The 16,199-nt window shown below is 35.3% G+C and overlaps 1 protein-coding gene and 1 long non-coding RNA gene across 3 annotated transcripts in view; both read left to right on the forward strand.

Moving 5' to 3' along the window:
* Positions 1-13,056, forward strand: part of LOC127977436 (uncharacterized) — a 37,368-nt gene extending 24,312 nt beyond the window's left edge. For both annotated transcript variants that reach the window (XR_008158211.1, XR_008158210.1), the window contains 2 exons: positions 1,998-2,747; positions 12,935-13,056. This is a non-coding gene — a long non-coding RNA (uncharacterized LOC127977436). The remainder of the gene's footprint in view (positions 1-1,997; positions 2,748-12,934) is intronic.
* LOC127977424 (genetic suppressor element 1-like) overlaps positions 1-16,199 on the forward strand; it is an 870,445-nt gene that overhangs the window by 759,722 nt on the left and 94,524 nt on the right. The gene's annotated exons all lie outside the window — the stretch shown is intronic.

Consider the following 16,199-nt stretch of genomic DNA (forward strand, 5'->3'; position numbering starts at 1 on the left):
GTGTGCCAATTTTCGTGCATGTACGTGAAACATAGCTGGAAGGCTGTTGATTTTCTTAGTATAGGTGGCGCTGTCGAGCCATTTTGCCACACCCTCTTCTGAATCCTATATCAGTCGAAAATTTTCACCAGGTTTGACGTGTGTGCAAAGTTTCATGACTTTTTGAGCATGTTAAAGCCCTCAAAAATGCGATTCATTCGGGAGAAGAAGAAGAAGAAGAAGAAGAATAATTAAAGCTGCAAGCAGCGATGAACGGGCCCTCGCACCCGGGCTCACCGGCAGCGAGTGGCTTTAGTTAATAGGTGAACGGTGAGAAATATGCGTTTAAACTCATAAATATAAGTAGAATATATCAATGTTTATTCCATATATGTGACAATCTTCCTGTTGCCAGCAGGTGGCGCTATCATTATAGTGGAATATTGGCCTTCAGATGTGTTCAGGGCAGGACTTTTGTCGAACATGTGAAGTTTGGGGAGGATTGGACATTTTATGCCTGAGTTACAACAACATCCTATTTCATGGCGAAACATCGAAATTTGTCAGGCCGCCATGGACACGCCCTTTAACGAAACCTCAAGATCTTTGCAATTTAAGATCGCAAAAGCCTTTAGATTACACTGACCAAGTTTGGTGTTGATCTGAATAAATCTCTAGGAGGAGTTTGTTAAAGTACGACCCCTGAAAATGGCCAAAACAACACTAATTTTGCAGAGAAAATTCTAAATAACTGACTTCCTGTTGGGATTCGGATTTCGTACCAAGAGACTTTTTCGTAGATATTGGTGAGTTACATGTGTGTACCGATTTTTGTACATGTACGTGAAACATAGCTCGAGGCGCACTCCGTTTAAAGTGTATACGCACTCCGTTGAAAGTGTATAGGTGGCGCTATCGAGCCATTTTGTCACACTCGATGGAATATTGGCCTTCAGATCTGTTTAGGCCAGGTCCCTTATCACACAAGTGAAGTTTGGGCAAGATCGGACATTTTATGCCTGAGTTATAACATCTTTTATTCCCATGGCGAGACATCGAACTTCAACACGGCGCCATGGACACATCTTTTAACAAAAACTCAAGATCTTCACAACTAAACATCACACAGGTCTTTAGATTAGACTGACCACAAAAAAGACATTGATGTCATACAATTTCTAGAAATAGTCTGTCACAGTGTAAAATATGTCACTTCCTGTTGCCAATAGGTGGCGCTATGACTATAACTGAATATGGGCATGTAGATCTGTTCAGGTCAAGAGTCTCATCCAACATGTGAAGTTTGGGGCAGATTGGACATTGTATGTCTGAGTTACAGCAACTTCCTTTTTCATGGTGAAACATCGAAATTTGTCAGACCGCCATGGACACGCCCTTTAACGAAACCTCAGGTCCTTCGCAATTTAACATCACTAATGGCTTTAGATTACACTGACCAAGTTTGGTATTGATCTGAATAAATCTCTAGGAGGAGTTCGTTAAAGTACAACCCCTGAAAATGGCAAAAACAACACCAATTTTGAAGGGAAAATTCAAAATAACCGACTTCCTGTTGGGATCCGGATTTTGTACCAAGAGACTTTTTTGTAGGTATTGGAGTGTTACATGTGTGTACCAATTTTTGTACATGTACGTGAAACATAGCTCGAGGCGCACTCCGTTGAAAGTGTATAGGTGGCGCTATAGAGCCATTCTGCCACACCCGGTGGAATATTGGCCTGCAGATCTGTTCAGGCCAGGACTCTTATCACACGTGTGAAGTTTGGGGAAGATCGGACATTTTATGCCTGAGTTATAACATCTTTTATTCCCATGGCGAGACATCGAACTTCGTTGCGGCGCCATGAGCAAGCCTTTTAACGAAAACTCAAGATCTTCACAACTGAACATCGCACAGGCCTTTAGATTAGACTGAACACAAAAAAGACATTGATGTCATAAAATTTCTAGGAGTAGTTCGTCGCAGCGTAAAATATGTCACTTCCTGTTGCCAATAGGTGGCGCTATGACTATAACTGAATATGGGCATGTCAATCTGTTCAGGTTCGGAGTCTCATCAAACATGTGAAGTTTGGGGCAGATTGGACATTGTATGTGTGAGTTATAGCAACTTCATTTTTCATGGCGAATCATCGAAATTCGCCAGGACGCCACGGACACGCCCTTCAACGAAAACTCAAGATCTTCGCAATTTAACATCGCAAAGGCCTTTAGATTAGGCATACCAAATTTGGTGTTGATTTGAAGAACTCTCTAGGAGGAGTTCGTTAAAATACAACACATGGAAATGACCAAAATTACACAAAATATGCTCATAATATTAAAAATAACCGACTTCCTGTTGGGTTTAGAATTTCGCTCCAAGAGTCTTTTTTGTAGGTATTGGTGTGTTACATATGTGTGCCAATTTTCGTGCATGTAGGTGAAACATAGCTGGAAGGCTGTTGATTTTCTTGGTATAGGTGGCGCTGTCGAGCCATTTTGCCACACCCTCTTCTGAATCCTATATCAGACGAAAATTTTCACCAGGTTTGACGCGTGTGCAAAGTTTCATGACTTTTTGAGCATGTTAAAGCCCTCAAAAATGCGATTCATTCGGGAGAAGAAGAAGAAGAAGAATAATAATAATAAAAAACAAAGCAGATACAAGAGGGTCCTCGCACCTCGGTGCTCGGGCCCTAAATATAGCTGCAAGCAGCGATGGCGGGCTCAAGCCACCAATGCCATCGCCACCCCGGTGGCATCAGGTAAACTGTGTCCAGCGGGCACATGCATTCACAATATCTCTCTGGCAGTGAGGTTTTAAAGGATATGGCGGTTAAAGGGTTAATCCGAATCATCTAGACTTTAAAATCACATTCACAGAACAATATATATATATGCAATACAGAAAAAGTTAAGACTTGACCATTGTACAAAAATGCTGACTGGGTCATGAGGTCAGAAAAGAAGAAGAAAAAAAACAGGTCAAGAAGAACTGACAAAAATAATTGCAAAATAATTAGGAATTAATGTGAAGATTAATTTTTAGTCAATTCTGCAAGACAGACTTTCGGGAAAGGAGGTGGAATAAAAATGAGCTCCTAAATCTATTCCTCAAACCATCGGACAAGAGGAGGTGGTGCTGGTCCTTCACGAGTCACTCTAATCTGTTCATAAAGCCTACATATAAAGTCTTAATATATAGTATTTCACAATACTTCATGGTATTCTAATTAAATCATTTTTTGGAATCTTAGATCTCTCAGAACCTGACACATTGTAATTCTGAGACTCCAGGAAAGTGGCAGTTCTGTAAAATGTTGGCGCTGGAGACTAAATGCTCCCTGATAGTTTCACACCTAATTCACTTAACACACACACATTACCCACAGTGACAGAGGGACAGAGTGACATCAGATGTATGATAGTTTTTTAATTTTCTATCATCCATATAGTGTTGTATAGTCATGAAACTATGCATATTTCCTCAGAATGACTTGTCTTCTATGTGTAAAAAAAATAAAAGACATTTACTGGTTACTTTTTTACTGTTATTTCAAAAAATCACCACGACAAAACCATTCAAGCTATTCAAAATTCATCCACACCTGTACTGTAAGATACATTCTTTAAACAGTGGTAAAAGAGGATGTGGTGCTGATCCTTCAAGAGTCACTCAAAACGTATCTGTCCATAAAGCCTATAAAGAATTATTCTTAATATACGGTTCACAATACTTCAGCTTGTTATTCTAATTAAGTGAGGGTCATTTTATCTGTAAAATACATAAAATACATATTATTTTTCTTTGAAAGATTTCTATAAATGATTTAAATCATACTTGTTTCTACAATAATTATTTAAAAGTGATCCTGATCTGGTGGCCATTATTGGTCAGAATTGCAAGCTTGATTTATATGTTATGATAGTTTTAATTTTATGCTGGCTCTTGAAAATGATAAAGCTATGAAACTTACTGTGCTTCCTTCAAATGATGACTTCTACGTATATAAAAAATTATGAAGAGTTGGAATTAAAAATTTTAAAGATATAGTAAAATACCTATTGTATTATTTTATGTTCACTTAATAAATCGGTATGGCCACACCATTTAAGGTATCCTAAACCCATTCGAAATTTTACATCTTCAGTAAATGGCTTCATGTTAAAACAGTTTGGTGTGAACTACTTGTGTCTTCTTGGAGGAGAATGAATTCATTTACAGGCTGAGTTTATCATAAATCCACAATAACATTTCTGAGTTCTGTATCAATCTGTGTTGTTGTTTGTTTATTTTTTTTATTTTTCATAGGAAGATAACTGACCCTTTACTCTCCTTTTTAATAAATGAGCTATTTATAGCTGTATTTATAAACTGCTTACTACTGACTATTAATATTGGGACAAGGCTTTATAAAGCATGAACTGACTATTTACTAATGAGTGCAGTTATTATAAAGTGTTATCAATGCATTTGCTAATGTTAACAAATTAGACATTATTTTACAGTGTTATCAAATCCCTTAAATGATTTGTAAGTGTTTTGTAATGATTTTATTGACCTACAAGCATTTGTGAAAGTTCTGCTTGCATTACAGCTTAGTCTTGATCTGTGAGCTGAACAGATTTACTGTTACATCCATGAGATTATGTAAATTCAAATAAATATCATGTCACAGGATGTCAGAGGTCAGTATCAAATTAGTTTGAAATTATTATTTCCAGCACAAATAAGGTTTTTTAGGATTTTTAAAAATCCCTAAAACTGTCAGAAAAGGATAAGGCCTAAGATTTCTATGTGAGAGGCTAAATTTATTTGTTTTTATAACTATAATGCATAAACTATGAAATTATACAAAATGTATAAAAAAAGTACAACAGTTATTCTTTTCCAATGTTTTTTATTTATATATATATATATATATATATATATATATATATATATATATATATATATATTTTTTTTTTTTTTTTTACATTTAAAAAAAATTAGCCTACTGCAATCATTCTGAACAGCTTGAATAAAACCTGTTAATATTTATTATAGACCACTGTAACTGTGTATAATCTAACAAACAAGTTTTTTATGAAAATAAAAGTGTGTACACCAGATAAATTGGACGATAAAGAAATTGCTAACAATAGTATAATAGAGCATGTTTTAGGTTTTTAGGCGTTTAGATGCAGAAATGGACAAATCAAATGTAAAATAAAATGTAATTGATTTAATTAAATATAGATTAAGTCTTGTTAGAGCAAAATAATAAATAAATAAGTACACAAAAAAAGCAGAAAAAAAAGCAGCCAAGATGAATGAGTTTCATTTTTTATATAGATTAAAATTTAAGACAGAAGCAGCTGGTATATGCGGTCACTTAATATTAAAATCCAGTAGATCCACTTCATATTTATTTCTCAACAGTTTATGTTCACGTGGCTGTTTTCGTTTATATTAGCCAAGCTATGTATTTTGAAATAATCTTGTCCGTGATGTGTTCGTTCTTACGACGAAAGACAGAAACCTGCAGCTCGAGAGAGATATGTTATTCTGCCAGTCTTGCTTTCAAACAGTCTTGCACACTTAAACGGGTCACAAACACCTGCATTTAGCTCGTGTTGTGTTATAATGGGTGTATTGTGTGCATTTATGGCAATAATTTATTTTAAAAATCTCTTAAACAAGAATAAATTCGTTTGTTTTGAACTTGTGACACTGTGCGCGCTGATCGGAGGCAGTGATTTCAGATAGGCAGCCGCAAATATTTCATTTTCACACAAACAGTTCAAAAACATCTTAATTTAGCTCTTGGTGTGTTCTAATTGGTGAATTGTGTGATATCGCTGCAATACTTTATTTTCAATAGCTATAAAACAAGAATAAACTCGTTTTTTCTGAGCTCATCATTCCACACGCTCCTGCTCAGAGCGGTGATTCATCTCTCGTGTTTCTCACGTATCACTGACCACACATCAATTATTAATGAGCCCTGACCTGTTAATAATCATATATGTTGGTTTAGCTTGTCAGTGTGAATTAAATCCAAGTATTTATTTGTATTTTAACCGATTTAAAAGTGAAACCAAAAGAGAGTCTCCTCCCTATTTTAGTCCAGGATATGCACCTGTAGGGGCGCTATTTCTCTCAGACAATGGAAGTCTAAGCACACACACTCAAACAGAGGGACAGAGTGAGATGAGATGTCTGACGGTTTTTAAATTTTCTGTTATCCATACAGTGTTGTAAAGTCATGAAACTATGCATATTTCCTCAGAATTACCTTTTTTCTGTATGAAAAAAGGTTTTGAAGTGTTTGGAATTTAAAAATGCAGGAACATTAATAATTCCATTTTTACTGTCATTTAAAAAAATCCCCACGACAAAACCATCCAAGCTATCCAAAACCCATTCACAAAGAAAGTTGTCCGTCTTGATAAGAAAAATTTTTGTACTGAGTTTGGTGTCTGTAGCTAAAACTAACCCCCCCACTTTTGACAAAAGGTGGCGCTATAGAGTGCCTCTTCCACGCCCTCTTATGAAATTTTGCCAGTGTCTAGCTGTCACTAATACTGATATGTGTTCTGAGTTTGATGAAATTCTAAGTATGTTATATGCCTCAAAATCACCTGAGAAGTATTCCAGTTTGACATGTTGCCACGGCAACAATATTTTTAGATATCAATATCCCCCTTGCAGATTGATATCGGCTGTGTTTTAACATTATTTTGATGAAGTTTGAAGCAAATCGAGTAAAAATAAGATGCTGAATTCAAAGCATTTTGAAAATGACACACTTCCTGCTGCCAGTTGGTGGAGCTATAACTTTGACTCCTAATAGTCACATATATGCGATCGACATCATACAATGAATAATCTAATGAAGTTTGATAAAAATTAGGAAATGTATGTGGATGGTATTAGACACTTCCTGTTTCTCATTTCTCGCCATAATTTCAAAGCCTCGCCACGAGCAAACCGTTCGAGATATCAAAAATCCCCTGTCAATTTTTCATCCCCAATGTCTTGAAATCATGTTGACCAATTTTGGCGGCAATCGAGTAAAAAACCTATGACAAGTATTTCAAATTCCAGAGCATGCGCTTTTTACATAACTCTAAATAGCTGACTTCCTGTTGGGCGGAGCCTATGATATTCAATACGAAAGTTGTTCGGCACAATGAGATCTATATGTGTACTGAGTTTCATATGAATATTGGCAAGTATGTGTAAGCTATACATCAACATTTCTGACTGTGATCCAGGGGGCGCCGTAGAGCCCCTGTGCCACGCCCGGGTCCCAGCTTCTGCAGGCTCCTAAAGGCCACAGATTCCAAAGTGTGCGCAAATTTTCAAGAGTTTTTGAGTATGTTAAGGACCCCAAAAGCCCCCACAACTTTGACGAAAAATATGAATACTAAACCCAAAATAGCCAACTTCCTGTTGGGCGGAGCCTATGACATGCAGTACGAAAGTTGTTTGGTTTGATGAGATCTACATGTGTACCGAGTTTCGTGTGTCTATGTGCAAGTATGTATGATATATGGCCCTCAGTATTCCAGGGGGCGCTGTAGAGCCCCTGTGCCACGCCCATGTATCAGTCTCTGCCCGTCCCTAATGGCCGCAGGTTCCAATGTGTGTGCCAATTTTCAAGACTTTTTAAGCATGTTAAGGACCCCAAAAGCCCCCGAAACCTTGGAAAAAAATTAGAAGAATAAATAATAATAATAAATATAGCTGCAAGCAGCGATGGCGGGCTCAAGCCGTCAGTGCAACGCCACCCCGGTGGCATCGGGAAAACTGTGCCCAGCGGGCATAAGCATTTACAGTAACCCTCTGGCAATCAAGTTTTAAGGGATACGGCAGTTAAAGGGTTAATCCGACCCATCTAGACTTTGAAATCACATACACAGAACAATATATATAACTTTAGTAACACCTTATTTTAATATATACAAAAAATGTATAAGGTGTGCATTGTAGCTGACACCTAAATTAACACATTAAAATTGTTTTATGACTGCAAGTCTTTCTCCTCAAATGCTATTGAGCTTCAAATTTGCTTTTGAGTCCATGTGAAAAAGTAGCATAATTTACATATGACTTACAGTTTGTTTTAATAAACATCAAACATTTAATTTTATTGTGCATTATAGCTGTCACGTAGATGAACAATTACAGTTGTTTTTATGACTGTAAGTCATACTCTTCAAATGCTACTGATGTTAGAAAAGTGTATAACAAGATCACATATAACTTTAGAGACGGTCCCTAAATTTGAGACTCTCGAATGTCCAATGTCAAGCCAAATTTATGCCTGTTTTTTTTTTTTTTTTTTTTTTTTTTTACTTTCTCTAATTTTCTTTTCTTTGTGCCTGATTGCTTATGTCCTTTACCCGGGCTGATGTCCATCCAAAATTCAAAAATTGAGCCGCAAACATGAGGTGCGAGTGATCGCGAGCGCGGATGGGAGAATGGTGAATGTTTTTTTTTTTTTTAGCAACTGGGATGGTGTCCCCTCTGGAAGTTGGTGCCCTATGAAGACTGCATACTCTGCATATAGGGAGTCGCGGTACTATTCCTCAAACCGTCGTTCAAGAGGAGGGGATGCTAGTCCTTCAAGAATCACTCAAAATATTCCGTTCATAAAGCCAATATATAAATTCTTAATATATAGTATTCCACAGTACATCATGTTATTCTAATTAAGTCCTTTTTTTGGGGATCTTTTACATCTCTCAGAACCTGACACATTGTAATTCTGAGAGTCCAGGAAAGTTGCAGTTCTGGAAAATGGTGGCACTCTAGACTAAATGCTCCATTATAGTGTCACACCTAATTCTTAACTTTAATTCTTTTGCAATTTAGGTGTTTCTGTTCTTCTCCATCTGTTTTTTTTTCTTTCTGACCCTTCTGACCCAGTAAGCATTTTGCTGTCCAGTGGTCATGTCTTTACTTTGTAATTACTGTAGTGATCTAATTTTGAATATTTCTCATGAGGATCTAATAATTTTGTTTTTTTTTTCAGTCTGAGTGAAATGTCTTTTTTGGCTCATTTTATCAGTAAAGGAAAAGTTCCTTCATAGTTATTTTTTTCTCTTCCAGTCTTCATGGTCAACTACGTGTATATCACACTCGTTGCCTTTTTTTAGTGCAGCTCAACCAATTCACATCCCATTCGTCAATATTTGTGATATCACAAATCCCGGAAAATGCTTGTTGTAGTCCAAACAAATTTTTTGTTGTAGTTTTTAAAAAGTGATTTTTGTATAATTGTGCATGTTCAAATTTCATATATATATATATATATATATATATATATATATATATATATATATATATATATATATATATATATATATATATATATATATATAATTAAACATAACCACAGCACCACCAAGTGGACAAAACCTTTACCATCCCCAACGTGTCTCCTACTATATATATATATATATATATATATATATATATATATATATATATATATATATATATATATATATTTCAAGTGTACAGTTTACTTTTATTGCATATTGAAATAAATATGTGCTTATAAATCAAGAACAAGCTATTTATAGCTGTATTTATAAACTGCTTAGTATTGACTATTAATGTTAAAACAAGGCTTTATAAAGCATAAACTGACTATTTACTAATGAGTGCAGTTATTATAAAGTGTTACCAATGCATTTACTAATGTTAACAAATTAGACATTATTTTACAGTGTTATCAAATCCTTAAATGATTTATAAGTTTTTTTAATAATGATTTTATTGACCTATAAGCATTTGTGAAAGTTCTGCTTGCATTACAGCTTAGTCTTGATCTGTGAGCTGAACAGATTTACTGATACATCCATGAGATTATGTAAATTCAAATAAATATCATGTCACAGGATGTCATAGGTCAGTATCAAATGAGTTTGAAATTATTATTTGCAGCACAAATAAGGTTTTTTAGGATTTTTAAAAATCCCTAAAACTGTCAGAAAAGGATAAGGCCTAAGATATTTCTATGTAAGTGGCTAAATGTATTTATGTTTTTATAATTATAATACATAAACTATGAAATTATACAAAATGTATAAAAAAGTAAATAAATAAATACGCACAGACATTTAAAAAAAGCAGCCAAGACGAATGAGTTTCCTTTTTTATATATATAGATTAAAATTGAAGACAGAAGCAGGTAAATGCGGTCACTTAATATTCAAACCGAGTAGATCCACTTCAGATTTATTTCTCAAAAGTTTATGTTCACATGGCTGTTTTCGTTTATATTAGCCAAGCTATTATGTATTTTGAAATAATCTTGTCCGTGATGTGTTCGTTCGTACGACGAAAGGCAGAACCCTGCAGCTCGAGAGATACGTTATTCTGCCAGTCGCGCTTTCAAACAGTCTTGCACACTTAAACGGGTCACAAACACCTGCATTTAGCTTGCTGTGTTATAATGGGTGTATTGTGTGCATTTATGGCAATATTTTATTTGAAAAAGCTCTTAAACAAGAACAAATTAGTTTGTTTTGAACTAGTGACACTGTACACGCTGGTCGGAGGCGGTGATTTCAGATAGGCAGCCGCGAATATTTCGTTTTCACACAAACAGTTCAAAAACATCTGAATTTAGCTCTTGGTGTGTTCTAATTGGTGAATTGTGTGATATCGCTGCAATACTTTATTTTTAATAGCTATAAAACAAGAATAAACTCGTTTTTTCTGAGCTCATCATTACACACGCTCCTGCTCAGAGCGGTGATTCATCTCTCGTGTTTCTCACGTATCACTGACCACACATCAATTATTAATGAGCCCTGACATGGTAATAATCATATATGTTGGTTTAGCTTGTCAGTGTGAATTAAATCCAAGTATTTATTTGTATTTTAACCGATTTAAAAGTGAAAATAAAAGAGAGTCTCCTCCCTTTTTTTGCGGGAATTGCACCTGTAGGGGCGCTATTTCTCTCAGACAATGTAAGTCTAAGCACACACACTCAAACGGGGATAGAGTGAGATCAGATGTCTGACAGTTTTTTAATTTTCTGTTATCCATACAGTGTTAAAGTCATGAAACTATGCATATTTCCTCAGAATGACTTTTTTTTCTGTATGAAAAAAGGTTTTGAAGTGTTTGGAATTTAAAAATGCAGGAAAATTAATAATTCCATTTTTACTGTCATTTAAAAAAATCACCACCACTAAACCATCCAAGCTATCCAAAACCCATTCACAATTTAAGTTCCTCAATGTTTTTTCAACATGTAGACAAAGTTTGGTGTGTATAGTGTTACTCTCCTCTGAGCAGTATGCATTAATTCACAGCTAAATGTAAAAAAAATCCACATTCAAATCAAAATAGCCGACTTCCTGTTGGTCGTAGCTGATGACTGTGAATTAGAAAGTTGTCCGTCTTAAAAAGAACAATTTTTGTACCGAGTTTGGTGTTTGTAGCTAAAACTAACCCCCCCACTTTTGACAAAAGGTGGCGCTATAGAGTGCCTCTTCCACACCCTCTTATGAACTTTTGCCAGTGTCTAGCTGTCACTAATACTGATATGTGTTCTGAGTTTGATGAAATTCTAAGCATGTTATATGCCTCAAAATCACCTGAGAAGTATTCCAGTTTGACATGTTGCCACGGCAACAATATTTTTAGATATCAATATCCCCCCAGCAGATTTATATCGGCTGTGTTTTAACATTATTCTGATGAAGTTTGAAGCAAATCGAGTAAAAATAAGATGCTGAATTCCAAGCATTTTGAAAATGACACACTTCCTGCTGCCAGTTGGTGGCGCTATAACTTTGACTCCTAATAGTCACATATATGTGATCGACATCATACAATGAATAATCTGATGAAGTTTGATTGAAATCAGGAAATGTATGTGGATGGTATTAGACACTTCCTGTTTCTCAATTCTCGCCATAATTTCAACGCCTCACCACGAGCAAACCGTTCGAGATATCAAAAATCCCCTGGCAATTTTTCATCCCCAATGTCTTGAGATCATGTTGACCGAGTTTGGTGGTAAACGAGTAAAAAACCTATGACAAGTATATCAAATTCCAGAGCATGCGCTTTTTACATAACTCTAAATAGCTGACTTCCTGTTGGGCGGAGCCTATGACAAGCAATACGAAAATTGTTTGGCACAATGAGATCTATATGTGTACTGAGTTTCATATGAATATGTGCAAGTATGTGTGAGCTATACATCAACATTTATGACTGTGTTCCAGGGGGCGCCGTAGAGCCCCTGTGCCACACCCGGGTCCCAGCCTCTGCAGGCTCCTAAAGGGCACAGATTCCAAAGTGTGTGCAAATTTTCAAGAGTTTTTGAGTATGTTAGGGACCCCAAAAGCCCCCACAACTTTGACCAAAAATATGAATAATAAACCCTAAATAGCCAACTTCCTGTTGGGCGGAGCCTATGACATGCAGTACGAAAGTTGTTTGGTTTAATGAGATCTACATGTGTACCGAGTTTCATGTGTCTACGTGCAAGTATGTGTGATATATGGCCCTCAGTATTCCAGGGGGCGCTGTAGAGCCCTTGTGCCACGCCCGTGTATCAGTCTCTGCCCGACCCTAATGGCCGCAGGTTCCAATCTGTGTGCCAATTTTCAAGAGTTTTCGAGCATGTTAAGGACCCCAAAAGCCCCCGTAACGTTAGAAAAAAAATTAAAAAAAAAATAATAATAAAAAATAATCCTAAGGAAAACAATAGGGCTCTCGCCCTCCAGGCTTGAGCCCTAATAACAAATAATCCTAAGAAAAACAATAGGGCTCTTGCCCTCCAGGCTTGAGCGCTAATAATAAACGGAGCAATTCCAAGAGGGTCCTCACACCATCGGTGCTCGGGCCCTAATAATAATAATAATAAATATAGCTGCAAGCAGCGATGGCGGGCTCAAGCCACCAATGCCATCGCCACCCCGGTGGCATCAGGTAAACTGTGCCCAGCGGGCACATGCATTCACAATATCCCTCTGGCAGTGAGGTTTTAAAGGATATGGCAGTTAAAGGGTTAATCCGAATCATCTAGACTTTAAAATCACATTCACAGAACAATATATATATATATATATATATATATATATATATAACTTTAGTAACACTTTACAATAAGATTCCATTCATAAACATTATGTTAACATGAACAATATTTATATAGCATTCATTCATGTCAGTTAATATTCCAAACTTAAACATTAAAACATTGTTTTATTGTGATTTTTTTCCGAGCACATTTTACCAATTCCAAACCATATCAATCTTAATAACTACCATTATTTTTTATTTAATCATTTATGAGTGCCATACAATAGTCCAGGAAAGCTGGAAGAGAAAAACAGGTCAAGAAGAACTGACAAAAAGAATTGCAAAATAATTAGGAAATAATGTGAAGATTAATTTTTTGTCAATTCTGCAAGACAGACTTTCAGGAAAGGAGGTGGAATAAAACTGAGCTCCTAAATCTTAATCCCAGATTCTGGAAGATATACTCCTCAAACCATCGAACAAGAGGAGGTGGTGCTGGTCCTTCACGAGTCACTCTAATCTGTTCATAAAGCCTATATATAAAGCCTTAATATATAGTATTCCACAATACTTCATGGTATTCTAATTAAATCATTTTTTGGAATCTTAAGTCTCTCAGAGCCTGACACCGAGTAATTCTGGAGACTCCAGGAAAGTGGCAGTTCTGTAAAATGTTGGCGCTGGAGACTAAATGCTCTCTGATAGTTTCACACCTAATTCACTTAACACACACACACACACATTACCCACAGTGACAGTGGGACTGAGTGACATCAGATGTATGATAGTTTTTTAATTTTCTATCATCCATATAGTGTTGTATAGTCATGAAACTATTGTCATGAGACCAGTCATTCTGAGGAAATATGCCTCAGAATGAATTGTCTTCTATGTGTACATTTTTTCTTTTTTTTGAAGTGTTTAGAAGCTGCACTTTAAAAAAATAAAAAGACATTTACTGGTTCCTTTTTTACTATTATTTCAAAAAATCACCACGACAAAACCATTCAAGCTATCCAAAATTCATTCACACCTGTTCTGTAAGATTAATTCTTTAAACAGTGGTAAAAGAGGATGTGGTGCTGAACCTTCAAGAGTCACTCAAAACGTATCTGTCCATAAAGCCTATAAAGAATTATTCTTAATATACAGTTCACAATACTTCAGCTTGTTATTCTAATTAAGTGAGGGTCATTTTATCAGTAAAATTCCTAAAATACATATTATTTTATTTGAAAGATTTCTATAAATGATTTAAATCATACTAGTTTCTACAATAATTATTTAAAAGTAATCCTATAGCTCCCTCTGGTGGCCATTATAGGTACTAAGAATTGCAAGCTTGATTTATAAGTTATGATAGTTTTAATTTTATGCTGGCTCTTGAAAAAAATAAAGCTATGAAACTTACTGTGCTTCCTTCAAATGAGGACTTCTACTTATATAAAAAATTATGAAGAGTTAGAATGAAAATTTGTAAAGATATAGTAAAATAACTATTGTATTTTTTTATGTTACTTTAATAAATCTCTATGGTAACACGATTTAAGCTATACTAAACCCATTCACAATTTAACATCTCAGTATATTGGCATCATGTTGAAAAAGGAGTATGGAGTAGTATGAGGAGGAGTATGAATTCATTTACAGGCTGATTTTATCATAAATCCACAATAAAATTTCTGAGTTCTGTATTAATCTGTGTTGTTGTTTGTTTATTTTTATCTTTTATTTTTCATAGGAAGATAACTTACTCTCCTTTTTAATAAATGTGCTTATAAACCAATGACAAGCTATTTATAGCTGTATTTATAAACTGCTTACTACTGACTATTAATATTGGGACAAGGATTTATAAAGCATGAACTGACTATTTACTAATGAGTGCAGTTATTATAAAGTGTTATCAATGCATTTGCTAATGTTAACAAATTAGACATTATTTTACAGTGTTATCAAATCCTTAAATGACTCATAAGCATTTGTGAAAGTTCTGCTTGCATTACAGCTTAGTATTGATCTGTGAGCTGAACAGATTTACTGTTACATCCATGAGATTATGTAAATTCAAATAAATATAATGTCACAGGATGTCATAGGTCAGTATCAAATGAGTTTGAAATTATTATTTGCAGCACAAATAAGTTTTTTTTAGGATTTTTAAAAATCCCTAAAACTGTCAGAAAAAGGTTAAGGCCTAAGCTATTTCTATGTGAGTGGCTAAATTTATTTTTGTTTTTATAATTGTAATACACATACTATGAAATTATACAAAATGTATAAAAAGGTAAATAAATAAGTACGCACACATTAAAAAAGCAGCCAAGTCGAATGAGTTTCCTTTTTTATATAGATTAAAATTGAAGACAGAAGCAAGTGGTAAATGTGGTCACTTTAATATTCAAATCCAGTAGATCCAGTTTATGTTCACGTGGCTGTTTTCGTTTATATTCGCCAAGCAATTATGTGTTTTGAAATAATCTTGTCCGTGATGTGTTCGTTCGTACGACGAAAGGCAGAAACCTGCAGCTCAAGAGATATATGTTATTCTGCCAGTCGCGCTTTCAAATAGTCTTGCACACTTAAACAGGTCACAAACACCTGCATTTACCTCTTGTAGTGTTACAATGGGTCTATTGTGTGCATTTGTGGTAATATTTTATTTAAAAAAGCTCTTAAACAAGAATAAATTCGTTTGTTTTGAGCTCGACACTGTACGCGCTGATCGGAGGCGTGATTTCAGATAGGCAGCCACAAATATTTCATTTTCACACAAACAGTTCAAAAACATCTTAATTTAGCTCTTGGTGTGTTCTTATTGGTTGATTGTGTGATATCGCTGTAATAATTTATTTTTAAAAGCTTTAAAACAGGAATAAATTCGTTTTTTTTCTGAGCTCTTTACTCCAGACGCTCGTGGTCACAGCGGTGATTCATCTCTCCTATTTCTCACGTATCTCTGGCCAGAAATAATTTATCCATGAGCCCTGAACCGGTAATAATCAGATATGTTGGTTTAGCTTGTCAGTGTGAATTAAATCTAAGTATTTATTTGTATTTTTAACCGATTTAAAAGTGAAAGTAAAAGTCCGGTAATTGCACCTGTAGGGGCGCAATTTCTCTCAGACAATGGAAGTCTAAGCACATATACTCAAACAGAGGGACAGAGTGA

The sequence above is a fragment of the Carassius gibelio genome, chromosome B18 (genome assembly GCF_023724105.1).
Source record: "Carassius gibelio isolate Cgi1373 ecotype wild population from Czech Republic chromosome B18, carGib1.2-hapl.c, whole genome shotgun sequence".
NCBI classification, from domain to species: domain Eukaryota; kingdom Metazoa; phylum Chordata; class Actinopteri; order Cypriniformes; family Cyprinidae; genus Carassius; species Carassius gibelio.